Source organism: Lepidochelys kempii, chromosome 7, assembly GCF_965140265.1.
Source record: "Lepidochelys kempii isolate rLepKem1 chromosome 7, rLepKem1.hap2, whole genome shotgun sequence".
Lineage (NCBI taxonomy): Eukaryota > Metazoa > Chordata > Testudines > Cheloniidae > Lepidochelys > Lepidochelys kempii.
The window spans coordinates 86,869,249-86,884,141 of NC_133262.1; positions in this window are offsets into that span (position 1 = coordinate 86,869,249).

Genomic DNA, 14,893 nt, shown 5'->3' on the forward strand with positions numbered 1-14,893 from the left:
CCTTGGATCTGAGAACAATGAAAAAGCATTCAGTTTCTTACAAGAAGACTTTTAATAAAACTAGAAGTAAACAGAAATAAAGAAATCCCCCCTGTAAAATCAGGATGGTACAGGGTAATTAGATTAAAAAAACATAGAGAACCCCTCTAGGCAAAACCTTAAGTTACAAAAAGGATACACAGACAGAAATAGTTATTCTATTCAGCACAATCCTTTTCTCAGCCATTTAAAGAAATCATAATCTAACACATACCTAGCTAGATTACTTACTAAAAGTTCTAAGACTCCATTCCTGGTCTATCCCCAGTAGAAACCAGCATATAGACAGACACAGACCCTTTGTTTCTCTCCCTCCTCCCAGCTTTTGAAAGTATCTTGTCTCCTCATTGGTCATTTTGGTCAGGTGCCAGCAAGGTTACCTTTAGCTTCTTAACCCTTTACAGGTGAGAGTAGCTTTCCCCTGGCCAGGAGGGATTTCAAAGGGGTTTACCCTTCCCTTTATATTTATGACAAGTGGTGCATGGGATTCTTCCGTCCTAAGCGCAGGACTCTGCACTTGTCCTTGTTGAACCTCATCAGATTTCTTTTGACCCAATCCTCTAATTTGTCTAGGTTCCTCTGTATCCTATCCCTACCCTCCAGCGTATCTACAGAAACAAACACCTACAAGATCTCTATCAAGTGTTCTTACAACTACAGTACCCACCTGCTGAAGTGAAGAAACAGATTGACAGAGCCAGAAGAGTACCCAGAAGTTACGTACTACAGGACAGGCGCAACAAGGAAAATAGCAGAACGCCACTAGCCTTGACCTTCAGCCCCCCACTAAAATCTCTCCAGTGCATCATCAAGGATCTACAACCTATCCTGAAGGACGACCCATCACTCTCACAGATCTTGGGAGACAGGCCAGTCCTTGCTTACAGACAGCCCCCCAACCTGAAGCAAACACTCACCAGCAACCACACAACACACAACAAAAACACTAATCCAGGAACCTATCCTTGCAACAAAGCCCGTTGCCAACTGTGTCCACATATCTATTCAGGGGACACCATCATAGGCCTAATCACATCAGCCACACTATCAGAGGCTCGTTCTCTTGCACATCTACCAATGTGATATATGCCATCATGTGCCAGCAATGCCCCTCTGCCATGTACATTGGTGAAACCGGACAGTCTCTACATAAAAGAATAAATGGATACAAATCAGACGTCAAGAATTATAACATTCAAAAACCAGTCGGAGAACACTTCAATCTCTCTGGTCACTCAATTACAGACATAAAAGTCGCAATTCTTCAACAAAAAAACTTCATAAACAGACTCCAACGAGAGACTGCTGAATTGAAATTAATTTGGAAACTGGACACCATTAACTTCAGCTTGAATAAAGACTGGGAGTGGATGTGTCATTACACAAAGTAAAACTATTTCCCCATGTTTATTTTCCCCGCCCCCCACTGTTCCTCACGTGTTCTCGTCAACTGCTGGAAATGGCCCACCTTGATTATCACTACAAAAGGTTTTTTTTCTCTCCTGCTGGTAATAGCTCACCTTACCTGATCACTCTCATTACAGTGTGTGTGGTAACACCCATTGTTTCATGTTCTCTGTGTATATAAAATCTCCCCACTGTATTTTCCACTGCATGTATTCGATGAAGTGAGCTGTAGCTCACGAAAGCTTATGCTCAAATAAATTTGTTAGTCTCAAAGGTGCCACAAGTCCTCCTTTTCTTTCTGTGGATACAGACTAACACGGCCGCTACTCTGAAACCTTAAAAATTGATTGTCTTAAAGTTAGTGTACAACCAGACTGAAATGAGAACATTTTAGTTTGGTCTCAGAGGGCTCGTGTGTGTAATACTTTAAGAAGAAAGCATAGAAGTTTGACAGGACCTAGAGAACAATGAAGTTTTTCTGCATGATGTCTACTGTTGTGACCTGAGCATTATTACTGCTGTCTCCTGGCTTTAAGTCACTCCTCCCAAAGCCATGCAGAATGACATGCTGGTACTATTCATACAGCTTTCTACTGTCCTGCTAGTTGTACTACAGAAGAAAATTAAATGGCTTGCATCTGGTACTCAGTTAGTGAATAATGTTGTTGTGGCATTTTAATGGAGTGTGAGTTTTTTCAATCAGTAACTGAAGTGATTCAGAAAGAAATGAGCAGTCAAGTATTATTTATTCTGTAAAACAACAATGATTTGGGAAAACAAAAAATTCTATAAAAGTATCAGCTATGATTCCTAGGAACCATTTATTTACTAAGTGATGAGCAAATTGCTTTTTAAAAATGCTCCAAATTTGCTTGATTTAAGGTGATTAATTAAAATTGATGTAGAAATTACAGGTTGGGCAAAAGAGGGCAGAAATAAACCCCCATAGTGTAAAATATTAGACCAACTGATCTTGAAGCTCATCAAAAACATACAAAAAGTTCACAATCTTTTTATGAGTACATAAGGAATATTTTTTTGAAAATGTCGTGGTTTTTGTGACAATAGCGTTTTACTTTTATCATTAGCAGAATTTATTGTATATGTGTATAACTCAGGTTTGTTCATTTCTGAACTTGCAGCAATCCCAGACTTTGTGGCTGAGCCCAATTCTTCAGTAACCAAGAAGGAATAATCAGTGGAGGAAGGATTGTTTTTGTTTTTAACTGCAAGCCTGTTGCATAAACAGGGTATTGGCATAAGGCTTATCACCAGAGTTTGAATTTCTGGCATATAAACCACTGCATCTCTGATAAAAAATACAAGGAATGCAGGTAATAAAAAATAATTGAAGGAGCAAAACATGAAAATTAAATGTCAAATAACTTTCTCTCTTATGTTGAGATTTCCTATGCTATTAGCAAATATATAGCTGAGACAAAATCCACTCTCTTTAGGAATAAAAAAGGGCAGTAAGAGGTGAAGGGCAAAAGGGCACTGATATTAAATAGCTATGTAGCATTATTTATCACTACATGTTAAGAAAGGGAACAGTCACCTGCACCATATTCTAAAATAATAGTGTAACCCACACACCTCCTGGGTGTGGTGTCCTGTCCCTTCTAGTGGCACTGAGACCACTTAGATAGAGATCAATGAGTCTGCGCTACAGGCTTAGCTAAGGGTCATGTGGCTTTTCGCTCATGCAGTAGAGGCTCATGCATTTAGCTCCAGAGGTTTCCAGTTTCAATCCACCTGCCAATGACCGGGGTCTGTCAGTGTTAAAATAGCACAAAGAAGGGGAATTGAAATGGACTCTCTAATGCCAATAGTAGCTTAATGGTTGTTAAAAGAACCTTTAAAAACTTATAAGGCACAAAGGCCAGACAGTTGTGGTAGCCTGCAGAATTGTTGCTGAAAAGGGTGATTCTAAGGACCGTGGACTGTCAAGCCTCTGTGAGGAGTGGCTGGACTCTTATTGGAGGAGTCCCCCGGAAGGGGGGGTGGGACAAGATAGTGACACAGCTGGAGGGCTGTGCCATGAAGCAGACGCCAAGCAGAAAGAAGCCATAACGGGTCTGCAGGCAGAGGCGAGGACGGGAGAGCCACCATCACCTGAGGGTGCACCTGCTGGGACAGAACTAATTCCCAAAATGGCCAGCAGGAGGCACCAGGATCGTGAATGACACTGTGACAGGCCCATATATGATTCGGTTTAGGGATATTTTTAGGTCTGTATTTATAGCTGTGAAATCACACAAGAATGGAAAGGCTACAGGTATTGATAATATCCCAGCCGAACTGATGAAATTTGGAAGAGAAATAGTAATAGATGTATTCACCAAGATCTGAAACAAGATCTGGCAGACAGGTGAGTGGCCCTCCACATGGACACAATCACTAATCATCACTCTGCCAAAGAAAGGCAAACTGCAATTGTGTCAGAATTACCGGACCATAAACTTAATTAGCCATCCCAGCAAAGTGATGTTGAAAGTCACACCGAACAGATTGAAGCCACAAGCGGAGAATATCATCACTGAAGAACAGGCTGGCTTTTGTGATGGAAGAAGTACCACAGAACAGATTTTCAATCTTCCTGTTCTATGTGAGAAGTACTTACAACACCAGCAGGACATCTGCCACGTCTTTGTTGACTTCAAGAAGGTGTTTGACAGAATGTGGCACGAAGCTCTCTGGGCAACCATAAAAAAGTACAATGTTGGTCGGAAGCTTATTCTAACCATTAAACAACTGTATGCCAAGGCCAGCAGTGAAGTTCTTGTCAATGGTACAATAGGAGAGTGGTTTTGCACCACTGTTGGAGTCTGGCGCGGCTGCCTTCTTTTGTCCACACTGTTCAATATCTACTTGGAGCGCATAATGACTGATGCCCTAGAAGACCGCATATGCACAGTCAGCACTGGGGGGGCAAACAATCTCAAATCTTCTGTTCGCTGATGACATTGACGGCCTGGCAAGTAGCAAAGATGAACTTGCTAATCTTGTGAAATGATTGGATGAAACCTCTGCAAAATATGGCATGGAAATCGGTGCAGAGAAAACCAAGCTGATGACAAACAAACATGATGGGATCAGCTCACATATCACTGTCAGTGGACAAGAGCTGGAGACAGTGAAACAGTTCAAGTATTTGGGGGCAATCGTCTCTGATGAAGAAGCAAAGGCAGAAATTCTGGCAAGAATGGCACAAACAACAGCAACAGTGCCAAAGCTAAAGCCAATTTGGAGGAACAAGAACATCTGCCTGGAATCCAAACTGAAACTGCTGCATGCATTGGTCATCTCCATTTTTCTGTATCCGTGCGAGACATGGACCCTTACGGCAGAACTTGAACAGAAAATACAGGTAGTAGAGATGAGATGCTTCCATAAAATCCTGGGCATCTCCTACTTCGAGTACGTCACTAATGAAGAGGTCTGCAACATTACCCAACGTGCTGGGTCATAGGAAGACCTCCTGACAACCGTGAAGAAGTGCAAGCTGAAGTGGTATGGCCATGTAAGAAAATAATCTGGTCTATCCAAGATCATCGTCCAAGGGACAGTACAGGGGAAGAGAAGAAGAGGTAGACAGAAGAAAAGATGGACTGACAACATAAAAGAGTGGACAGGAATGGACTTCACGGAGACTCAAGCACTGACACACAATTGTCAGGGGTGGAGACAATTGGTCGATTGCTCATCAATGATGGTGCTCCGATGACCAATTTGGTTATGGGAATGATGATGAATTACAGTGTGGTAGTTGATAATTCCATTATGAATTACATTATATCATGTAACTCACACTATTGGGATTAGCCCAGTAGTGTTTCTTATATCTTTATTGTATTTACAGTATGGTGCAAGAAACTGAGGGTTTGTGGTCCATATTGGAAACTGAATAAGTTACAGTGGTTTGAAGTCTTGTTTTTGATTTAATAAGCTAGATTCAGTGTTGGTGTTCAGAGATTTTTCAATCAAAAGATATTCAGTCATAGTAATTCAGCTATTTCCTTGTAACAGAGATACAACTACACTAGATTGCTTCAGTATATATGGCTGAAATATTAAAAACATTCTTTATTTTTTTCTGAGTAGAGTTAGAAGCATCCAAGCATTTATAAAATAAAAAAGAAGTCTTGACTTTAATGTGAATTTTGCCTGAGTAAAAATAGCAGGATTAGGTCTCAGGATAGTATTTCTGCAGGATTTATATGAACTTTACTCTTTTTACTTATGCATAAATCAAGGAAAGAAATCCTCAGCTGATGTAAATTCATATTTCTCCATTAATTTGCATGCAGATTTACACCAGCTGAGCATCTGGCCAAAGAGGTATTTTGTATATCCAGTTCAAAGATAAAGATAAGGTGATACTCCAGTATTTAGGATATAAACTGGTTGGCTGCAGGAAACAGGAAATAATTCCTTTCCTTCTCCCCTCCTAACCCCCTGCATGCACACACACACAGATATGGTATTGCACAATGGGCTAGGCAACATTAAAGCAGATTTTCACCTTCCTTTTGAAGTATTCACTTATGAGCCCAGGACAAAAATAGTATAACAGAATAGATGGACGAATGTTTTGATCTGGTATGGCAACTCATTTCTATCTTCCTTAGAAGAAAAATGATGATTCATAGTAAAGGGATGTTTACTTAGAGGTGGAAAGGAATATACAATATTTCATATGGGCATTAGAAAAGGACTTTTACTTTTGAAACCATGATTATTGCTGTTCTGGTAATTTATATGTAAAATGATGGTCTTTTCCAGAACATTGGGTGAATAGTATGCAATGATTGGCACTTTATGTACTGTGAGTCATCCCTGAACTAGATAGAGCCTGATTAAGCCACATGCATTGATGAGTCATTCCTGTGCTAGGCTGGAGTCTATCCACTAGCCAGGAATTCAGGCCAGGTATATAAAGCCAAGCCTTGACTACAAAATTAAGTCGACCTAAGTTTATGTTGATGTACAGCCATGACAGTAATTGAATCAGTTTTACATGTCCATGCTATGCTCCTTGTGTCTGTAGTGCACATCCTCATTAGAAGTGCTTGCACCAATTTAACTGCCAGCGTGGGGCTTGTTGGACGGGTTTCTGAAAGGCAGCAACAGTCGATGTAAGCATTGCAGTGTCTAAACTGTCACTATGTCAACCTAACTACATTGACTTAAGTGCTATGCCTCTCAAGGAGGTGGAGTTATTAAGTTGGAGTAGTGGGTGAGTTACATTGGTGGAAGCTACATTTCAGAGTAGATGCTTAGTGTTTGAGTGATGCTTCGTTTTTTGACTGCCAGCTTGAGAAAAATTTGGCTTGCGTAATGAGACTGTTTGTGTACTGCATGATGTTGAGTACATTAGCTCTCAATAAGGGTATTTGAAGTTTTGCTTGGTGAATAGCTTCCTAGACAGAGAAAGAAGAAAATACTGCACTTCCACCCTTTACTATTTCAGTCTCATCTGTAGATTTGTTAATTTCTAAGATAAGTATAGAAGAAAATCAAATCAAGAAAGATTTCTTTCATTGATATTTGGGTGCAAATAGGACCTGATCCAGTCTATAAAAGTCAATGGAAAGTCTCCCATTGACTTCAATAGGCTCTGGACCAGATGTATAGAGAATTATATTTGAAAAACCTTATAGAGATATGGAGTAGGAAATACACTCAATTGCCAACACATTCTCCTAGATTCTGTACACTATGCCATTATTCTCACATTCCTAAAGATTAGTATTACGGGGCATGCATGCCCCACGTTGGGACTGCGGGGGTTAACCCCTCACTGTGGGCTGAGGAGGCCACACCCCCAGAGCCGTACTGGGCATGCTCGAAGTGCAACACCAGTATAAGAGGGAGCAGCCTGGCTCAGTCTGGGCCACTAGGTTGCACAGCCAGGAGCCGGGGTGGGGAGCAGCTATGGACTCCGACTGCTAGGCCGCACAGCCCCGAGCCAGGGGAGCAGGCATGACTGTGGGCCTATCAAGACTCGTGCCCTGCCCTTGGAAGGGACTGGGTGTGCCTGACCCTTGACAATTATATTATGGAAGAAGAGTCTGTACTGACACAAGCATCTGCTATCCTTGCAATGCAAATAGAGCTTGATTTTGCAACATTCAGAGCTTTCTGCTCTAATCAAGCAAGACATCTGAACACATTCTTAACTTTAAAGCACATGAGTAATCCAACAGATTTGTTCTAATCTCCATTTGAATTGAAAAAAGTAAGCAAATTTAAACTGTTTCTTACTGATCATCATTTGTGGGAGGTGGGCAAGAAGTGAGAAGTACTTTTCAGCATTTATGAATTTTTTTCAGATGTTAGTTTTGTGCCTGGACAATTGAGAAATGCTTTTCTGTGACCTTCAAATATAGATTTAATATGCAGTGAGAATTTGTGTCCTTTGATGTGATTTGAAGAAACTGGGTTTACAAATAGTAAGTCTGCATGAAATGAATGCATTATACTGTATTATTTCCTACTACCTTTTTTTCAAACAATTTTGCTCTCCTTGAAGTCGGTGAGAATTTTGCCACAGTAATGTCAAAAGAACCAAAACTTGGTATCGAGTGTGCATATATCTGGATCACGGCACACTGAAACAAATACGCATTTTTAAAAAAAATTCCCCAAATTATTATAATATACATTTCATAGAGTTCTAACGACTACATTCAAGCATTTATTTGAATATCAGATCACAAATTCATATACATGCACATATGACATCCAATTTTGTTCCCAATTACATCAATAGGAACTTCGCCATTGACTTGATATCATAAGCATCAGTCTACTGAGTGATACTTGGACAATAATACGATTGAGTTCATTTATTTGAAATGGATCAGTTTTATTTTTTTTAGTCTTTTGCCTTATTTAAAATGCAATAAATCAAAATTATACTAATTAAAAAGGTGTTATTCAAAATCAAGACATTTATTTTTAAAACCAACTGAAGCCAGGGGTCCAGAGTTACTATCAGTAAAACTAGTTTCAGAGTAACAGCCGTGTTAGTCTGTATTCGCAAAAAGAAAAGGAGTACTTGTGGCACCTTAGAGACTAACCAATTTATTTGAGCATAAATGTACTCCTTTTCTTTTTTAGTAAAACTAGTGTAAATCTACAATAAAACATACAAAGGCATTTGAGTTACTCCAGATTTATACTGATATAACTGAGACCAAAATCTGGTTCAGGAATTTAAATATACTGCCCCAAATCACTGTAACTCAGTAACATTGCAGATATATTAAGGCATTAAAATGAACACCATCCAGTACAGTAATACAAAATAGAAGAGGGATGAATTATGGTTGCTATTGGTGTCATAATTTAGAATTTCCTGATTTGTGAAATAAAATCATCAGCCATAAGTTTACAATAACATAGATTATTGCCTTTATAATATAATATTTACCCTGTTCTCATATCTTATTCAGGACTGTTATGATCACAAAATGTTAAATATATATGGGCCTAGCAATACAACATAATTCATCAATATATACTGTAACATTTTTTGACTTACATTCTTTATATTCTATTTTGCATTGAATTTAAGTATTCATGTGAAAGGTGCTGAATGCTCTTTTTTATCCACAAAACAAATGGACCACAGACTCTCATTGCAAACTCTCACACTTCTCCACAGATATGCTACAGTTTTTTAGGACCCTGTCTAGTAAGGTCCACAGGTTTCCTTGCTTACCCAAAGAAAGCACAATCTACTGCTAAAACATGGTTCTTGGATCCATTGTCCAGGCTTTATTGGTATAGGTGAAGAATGTTATACCTTAGTGATCAAGGGGGATGTAGCAGGCTAGTGAACTAGCTATTTTCACAGAGAGATAGACTTTAGGGACTTTTATACACTATATTACACATTCTCTTTTATGAATCCCTTTCTTCTCATTCACTATACCCATCTATCCTTCCCTTTTTGGCAATGTTTATTACCACATATGTTATTCCAGATTACACTATTACATGTTTTTCTATTTTTCATTAGGAACCAGAATGTAGGCAGTCTTGCCTAGCGGGCAGAGCAGGACTCAGTTGTAGTAGGCAGAGCAGGTGTCCAGGTCAGGGAACAGATGTGAGAGTCAGAGCCAGAATCAAATGCCAATACTAGAGCCAGGGGGTAGAGCTGGAGTCCGCACCAGGAATCAGAGATGAGGATTGGAGCTGCGGTCAGATACCAAATGCCAGAGCCAAGGGTTGAGCCAGAGCCAGAAGTTGGAGCTGTTGGTCAGGAGCAAAGGCAAAAATCAGGCCCAGAGCAGGAGCAAGGTGGCAGCTAGGAGTGAGGAGCAGGTCAGGAATCAGGAGAGGGTTAGATTAGGATTGTAGAAGGCAAGCAAGAGCATGGTTCAATGTGGTAGCTGCAGGAAGTCTGCACAGTTGCTAAAACAATCCATCTGGCTCACTTCCTGGCTTAAATAATGGTGTGAACCAATCAGGTGGCAGCAGGGCTTAGGTACTCCTATAGGACTTCCTGTAGGCTCTGAACTTCCAGGTACAGTGAGAAACTGCTTTACCCATCCCCTTTGATGATGCTGAGGGAATGTCTGTGATTTAGAGCCTCCACAGCCCTGGGTTGTAGACTTGCACTCTTGGATCCTTAGTTTTGTTATTGCTAAAAACTGTATCCGTCCTATTTATGTGAAAGAAACTTGCCTTGTTTTGCCTAAACACTCCACAAACTCAATAACAGGATTTTCAGATGATGATATCTTTGCTAGAAACCTTTGTTTGTACTTTTCCATCTCCGAAAGATTATACAGATGTCATAACCATGCTTGATTACACAGGCATACAAAACCTGCATGTTTATTGGTTATACATTACTTATGAATCTACTATACATTGCTAATCAATTATCCATTAAGTAAAGATTAGGCCATTATTATGTTATATGAGGTAAGCTCACCTAACCAATACTTCACTAATTTATAGGGACTACCCCCAGATTTGAGAGGGTTCTTCAATCTTCATGCTTTTAAAGCCTTTGATCTCTGTGCCAAAACTAAACCAAATGGTCAGTTCACACAAACTGTGATGGTAGTTTCTGTGATATGGCCCACTCATTTCACATATGATATATATTGTTTATAGAAGTGGTCATCATTTTTGAAATCACAAGACCACCCTATTCTCTTACAGCCTGCCCATCAATAGGGCTCCATGTCTGTCATGGAGGTTTGCGGAAGTCATGGTTTCAGTGACTTTCCGCAACCTCCATGACTTCTGCATCAGTGGGGCCAGCTGGTTAGGTAGCTATGGGGTCAGCCACACTGGCCGCTGCTGGAGCGGCCCAGGGCAGCTGGCCCCAGGGACTACCTGAGCAGCGGCTGGTGTGGCTGGCCCTGGGGACCGCATGAGCAGTGGTCCCGGGGGTGGCAGGAGCAGCGTGCTGCTCAGTGGCCCCCAGTAGCTGGTGCTGGTGGCCTCCCTGCCCCCCCCAGAGCAGGGGCTCCCCCGGTCCTCCAGAGCAGTGTCCCTCCCAGATTAGATTTAGTCAGGGGTATATAGTAAAAGTCATGGAAGGTCACGGGCATTAATTTTTGTTTATTGCCCATGACCTGTCCATGACTTTTACTAAAAATACCCATGACTAAATCGTAGCCTTACCCATCAACTCTGACTGTATTGACTTCTGGTCCATACTGATCTGAACTATGTAATCTATTATTAGATAATTGTGAAGGCTAGTCTTCTTTTATTTTAAATTTGTTGTGTCCTTTTTCACATGTTGCTCTGAAACAGTTCAATAAGAATAATAATGAATACCTAGTTTTATATAATGCTTTCCATCCATGTATCTCAAAGTGCTATACAAAGGATAAACTATTAGACAGTAAAAGACAACTGAGTCACTTTGCTCAGCCTATCATCCTGAAAGTATTAAAATATAAAAATACTTCTTAGGATGAATAAACTGTGGAATGGATTTGAAAATATTTTCAAGATAATTGCATTAAAAATTACATTCAAATATATTTCATAGTAACATGCTGAGAACTTCTTACAGTCTCTTGACTTTTCAAACTGCTGGGCTGATCAAAATAGAGTATATACTTTCTACTGTGAGCTTTAATATGCTACTAATAAATAATAACTCTCTTACGTAATCCCTTTCATCTGAAGGATCACAAAGGCCCTTGTAAAATGTACAAACTATGCTTCTGCATTTATTTAAGCATTTGATGGTACCTACCGTCATGGCAGCAGTGTTCCTCACAACATGTTTGAAAAACCATCCATTCCACCATAAAAAGGACTCTCAACTTGGCATAGCAGCAATCCATGAGTAACCAGATGAACGTAGCCCTTGGCAGACTCAGGAGGTTCCACAGACAAAGTTTCTCTGTTGACAATTCCCTGCTGCTAGTCTGGGAAAGTTCACTTCCAGAAAACAAAAATGACCTAAAACATATTAATCACTGTGATAACATGTCAGGGTTGAGGTGTGGGTGCTAAAAGTAGTCTCTTAAATAGATGCATCCCTTACCCTCTAGGAAGTAGAATTAAATTACCCAGATTGGAATTTGGCCAGAACACTAATGGTAAGGCCCCTGCTCTTAGAAAAACTCTAATAAACTCAAATGGTCAGGACCTTGTTCAAAAGACAGGACCTCCTGCAGAACAGAATCCCATAACACCATGTTCAGATTCTGAATCAATATCAACTCAGATGGAAGAATACCATTTACTAAAACGTCATCACCGTTTATTGTAGCACCTTGACTTTTGTCTTTTAAGATCTTACATCAGTGTGCCATCCTGATCCTGCTTAGTCTCTGAGATCTGACAGAATCACAACTGATTGTGGTCTACCTGCTGATGATAAATGATATATGAAACAACACAGAAATAATGTTTAATTGGGCACATTTTCCACAAGTTTTTTTTTTTTTTTGCTATATAAGGTAGTCTGGGCACACCTATGTGTACTTAGTTATTTTGGAATGGCAGCTGGCCCTGTCAGATAATAAGTATGTAACATATACTTTCTGCATACTTTGTGCACTGGAGTAGATCCTGCACTTACATAGGACTTTAATGGTGCATAACCTTATGCTAACCCAGGGGTAAATTTTAGTCAGAGAATCTGAGCAAAAAGGATGTGTATTGCATGTATGATGCATAAAAAGTCTATGCTGTACTTTTTCCTTTGGTCATCTATGATGATATTATGAATACATGACATACATTTTTCTAGGTATCTGAGCATAATATTTAAATAGAGAGTAATTTGACACTAATTTCTCTTCCGAAATTTATTATGTTTAGGTATTAGTGCACAAAGTGGGTACTTTCCTTTATAACCCTTTTCTTAGCTTTTTGCTGTTCGTACAGATCCTTTTTCATAACCTTATTTGTAAATTGTCATTCTCATAGCAAGAGATGGTGAATTTGTATTCAGATCTTGCTATCTAAAGGTCACAGTGAATGAGACTTCTTGTCTACAACCGACACCCTTCCTCAAAAGAAGGGAAAATGAACAGACTTTTTATGGCTCTGTACTTCTTTAAATAAAGAGTAAGTAAATACAAAAGTACCATCCTCAAAGAATTGTCAGAATATTGCAGCTTCTTTTCCATTTACTTAGTGTCTTCAGGCAAGTTGAAGGGCAGTTTTCCTCCAAAATAAAATAGCAGAACACAGACACTATCAATGACAGAAAGACCATGGGGAATTCTTGTGGACTGCCATTGCTGGGGACATATTCACATTGGAGAAAGCATCAAGTTAAGTTTGATTTTAAAATCTCTGCATTTAAAATTTCCCACTGTTTAAATGGTGGGGAAACCTAGAGCAAAATGCATGGTATTTTAATACATTAACCTTTCTTGTTAAGGGGCTGCTAGGAGCTTATGAAAACTGCAGTTGAAACTATATACTTGTATTCTGAACCATGCTAGTGGAACGAAGAGAAATGACAAGTATCAGTCCCTTCACACTAGCTCTGCGTTTGTACTAGGATTGAAGTTATTGATATAGTAAAACCTCTCATATTCCACTAAATGACTGAAATTTATTCAGCACATGCAAACTGAGAACAAAAATCCTGCTTAAGTACACAGTGTTATCCTTGACTCTACCTTAATGATCACAAAATCAGAGGTGAGTCTGAGGTGGTGTATCATGCATCGACTTCTAGCAGCCTTAAGTGTAAGCTACAATCTTATTCACACTCATTTACCAAATATAATTTTACATCTCCTGTGCAAATAGCCTCTGAATTTGGCCCACTCAGCAAGCCTAAGCCTGTGTGATTTATATGTCAAGAAGCCACAAGAGAGAGGAGGCTAACAGCAAAACAGTTCTCGCCACATATGTAATTAGATGTAAATTAGTTGAGTCACCCCATACTTCAGCTTACATCCTCTTCTAACTCCGTGGCTTGTAAATTACACCAGTGCAGGCTCCGTTAGATTCAGAGGGCCAGGTTTAGAGGTGATATGTAAGGATCAGTGGGGCAGGAAAGGAAAAAGGTAAATTACACATTGGTAAGTGGGTGTGAGTATAAAGGAATTGTTGATTTTTAAATTCCTGTATTTTATATGCTGGTGGCACTAGACAATGTGTAGACTGGGGACATGCCTACGCTATAGACTTCTGCCAGCATAATTATGTCAGTCAGGGGTGTGAAAGATGTGATCCCTGGCCAACATAGCTATGCGGGTCGCAAAAGCCCCCGGCATTGACACAGTTACATTGGCAAAACTGAGTTTTTATCAGTATAGCTTGTTTTGACCAGGTATGGAATAAGCTACACCAGTAAAAGCCACTTCTGTAGATCTAAGTGTCTCATGTTTGTATTGTAATGAAACATTTTGACACAGCATGGACAGGAGACACTATGAAATAGAAAAGATTAGAAGACTCAATCAGTACTAAGTAGCATCGGCCATGAATGATTTTAAAAATAAAATGTTAACTATTACATTGTCATGTCATGACACGTCAGTAATAGTAGCGCATGGTATGCACTACTATTGACATGTTATCAAATAATATAAAGATAAATAAAAATATAAAAATTAATAAAACCATAATTTTTTTTTTGGAATTCTGTAATGAAATTTAAAAATCTGAAACAAAAAATTTTTTGAAACCCTTTTTTCCAGAATTTCCATTTTCACAAGAAATTTCAAAAATATTTGGTTTTGTTCAGATTTGGAATGAAAACCAATCAATTCTGAAATGTCAAAATTTTCCACAAAACTGAAATTCCAGGTTTCAACCAGCTCCACTGGACAGTATGGAGAAGTTGTCAGGCTGAACAGGGGATGATCAGAAAGAGACTTGATCTCAGTCTCAGTTGTCAGGCTGATCAGGGGATGATTTAATTGGGTATGGGTCCTGCTTTTGAGCAGGGGGTTGGACTAGATGACCTCCTGAGGTCCCTTCCAACCCTGAT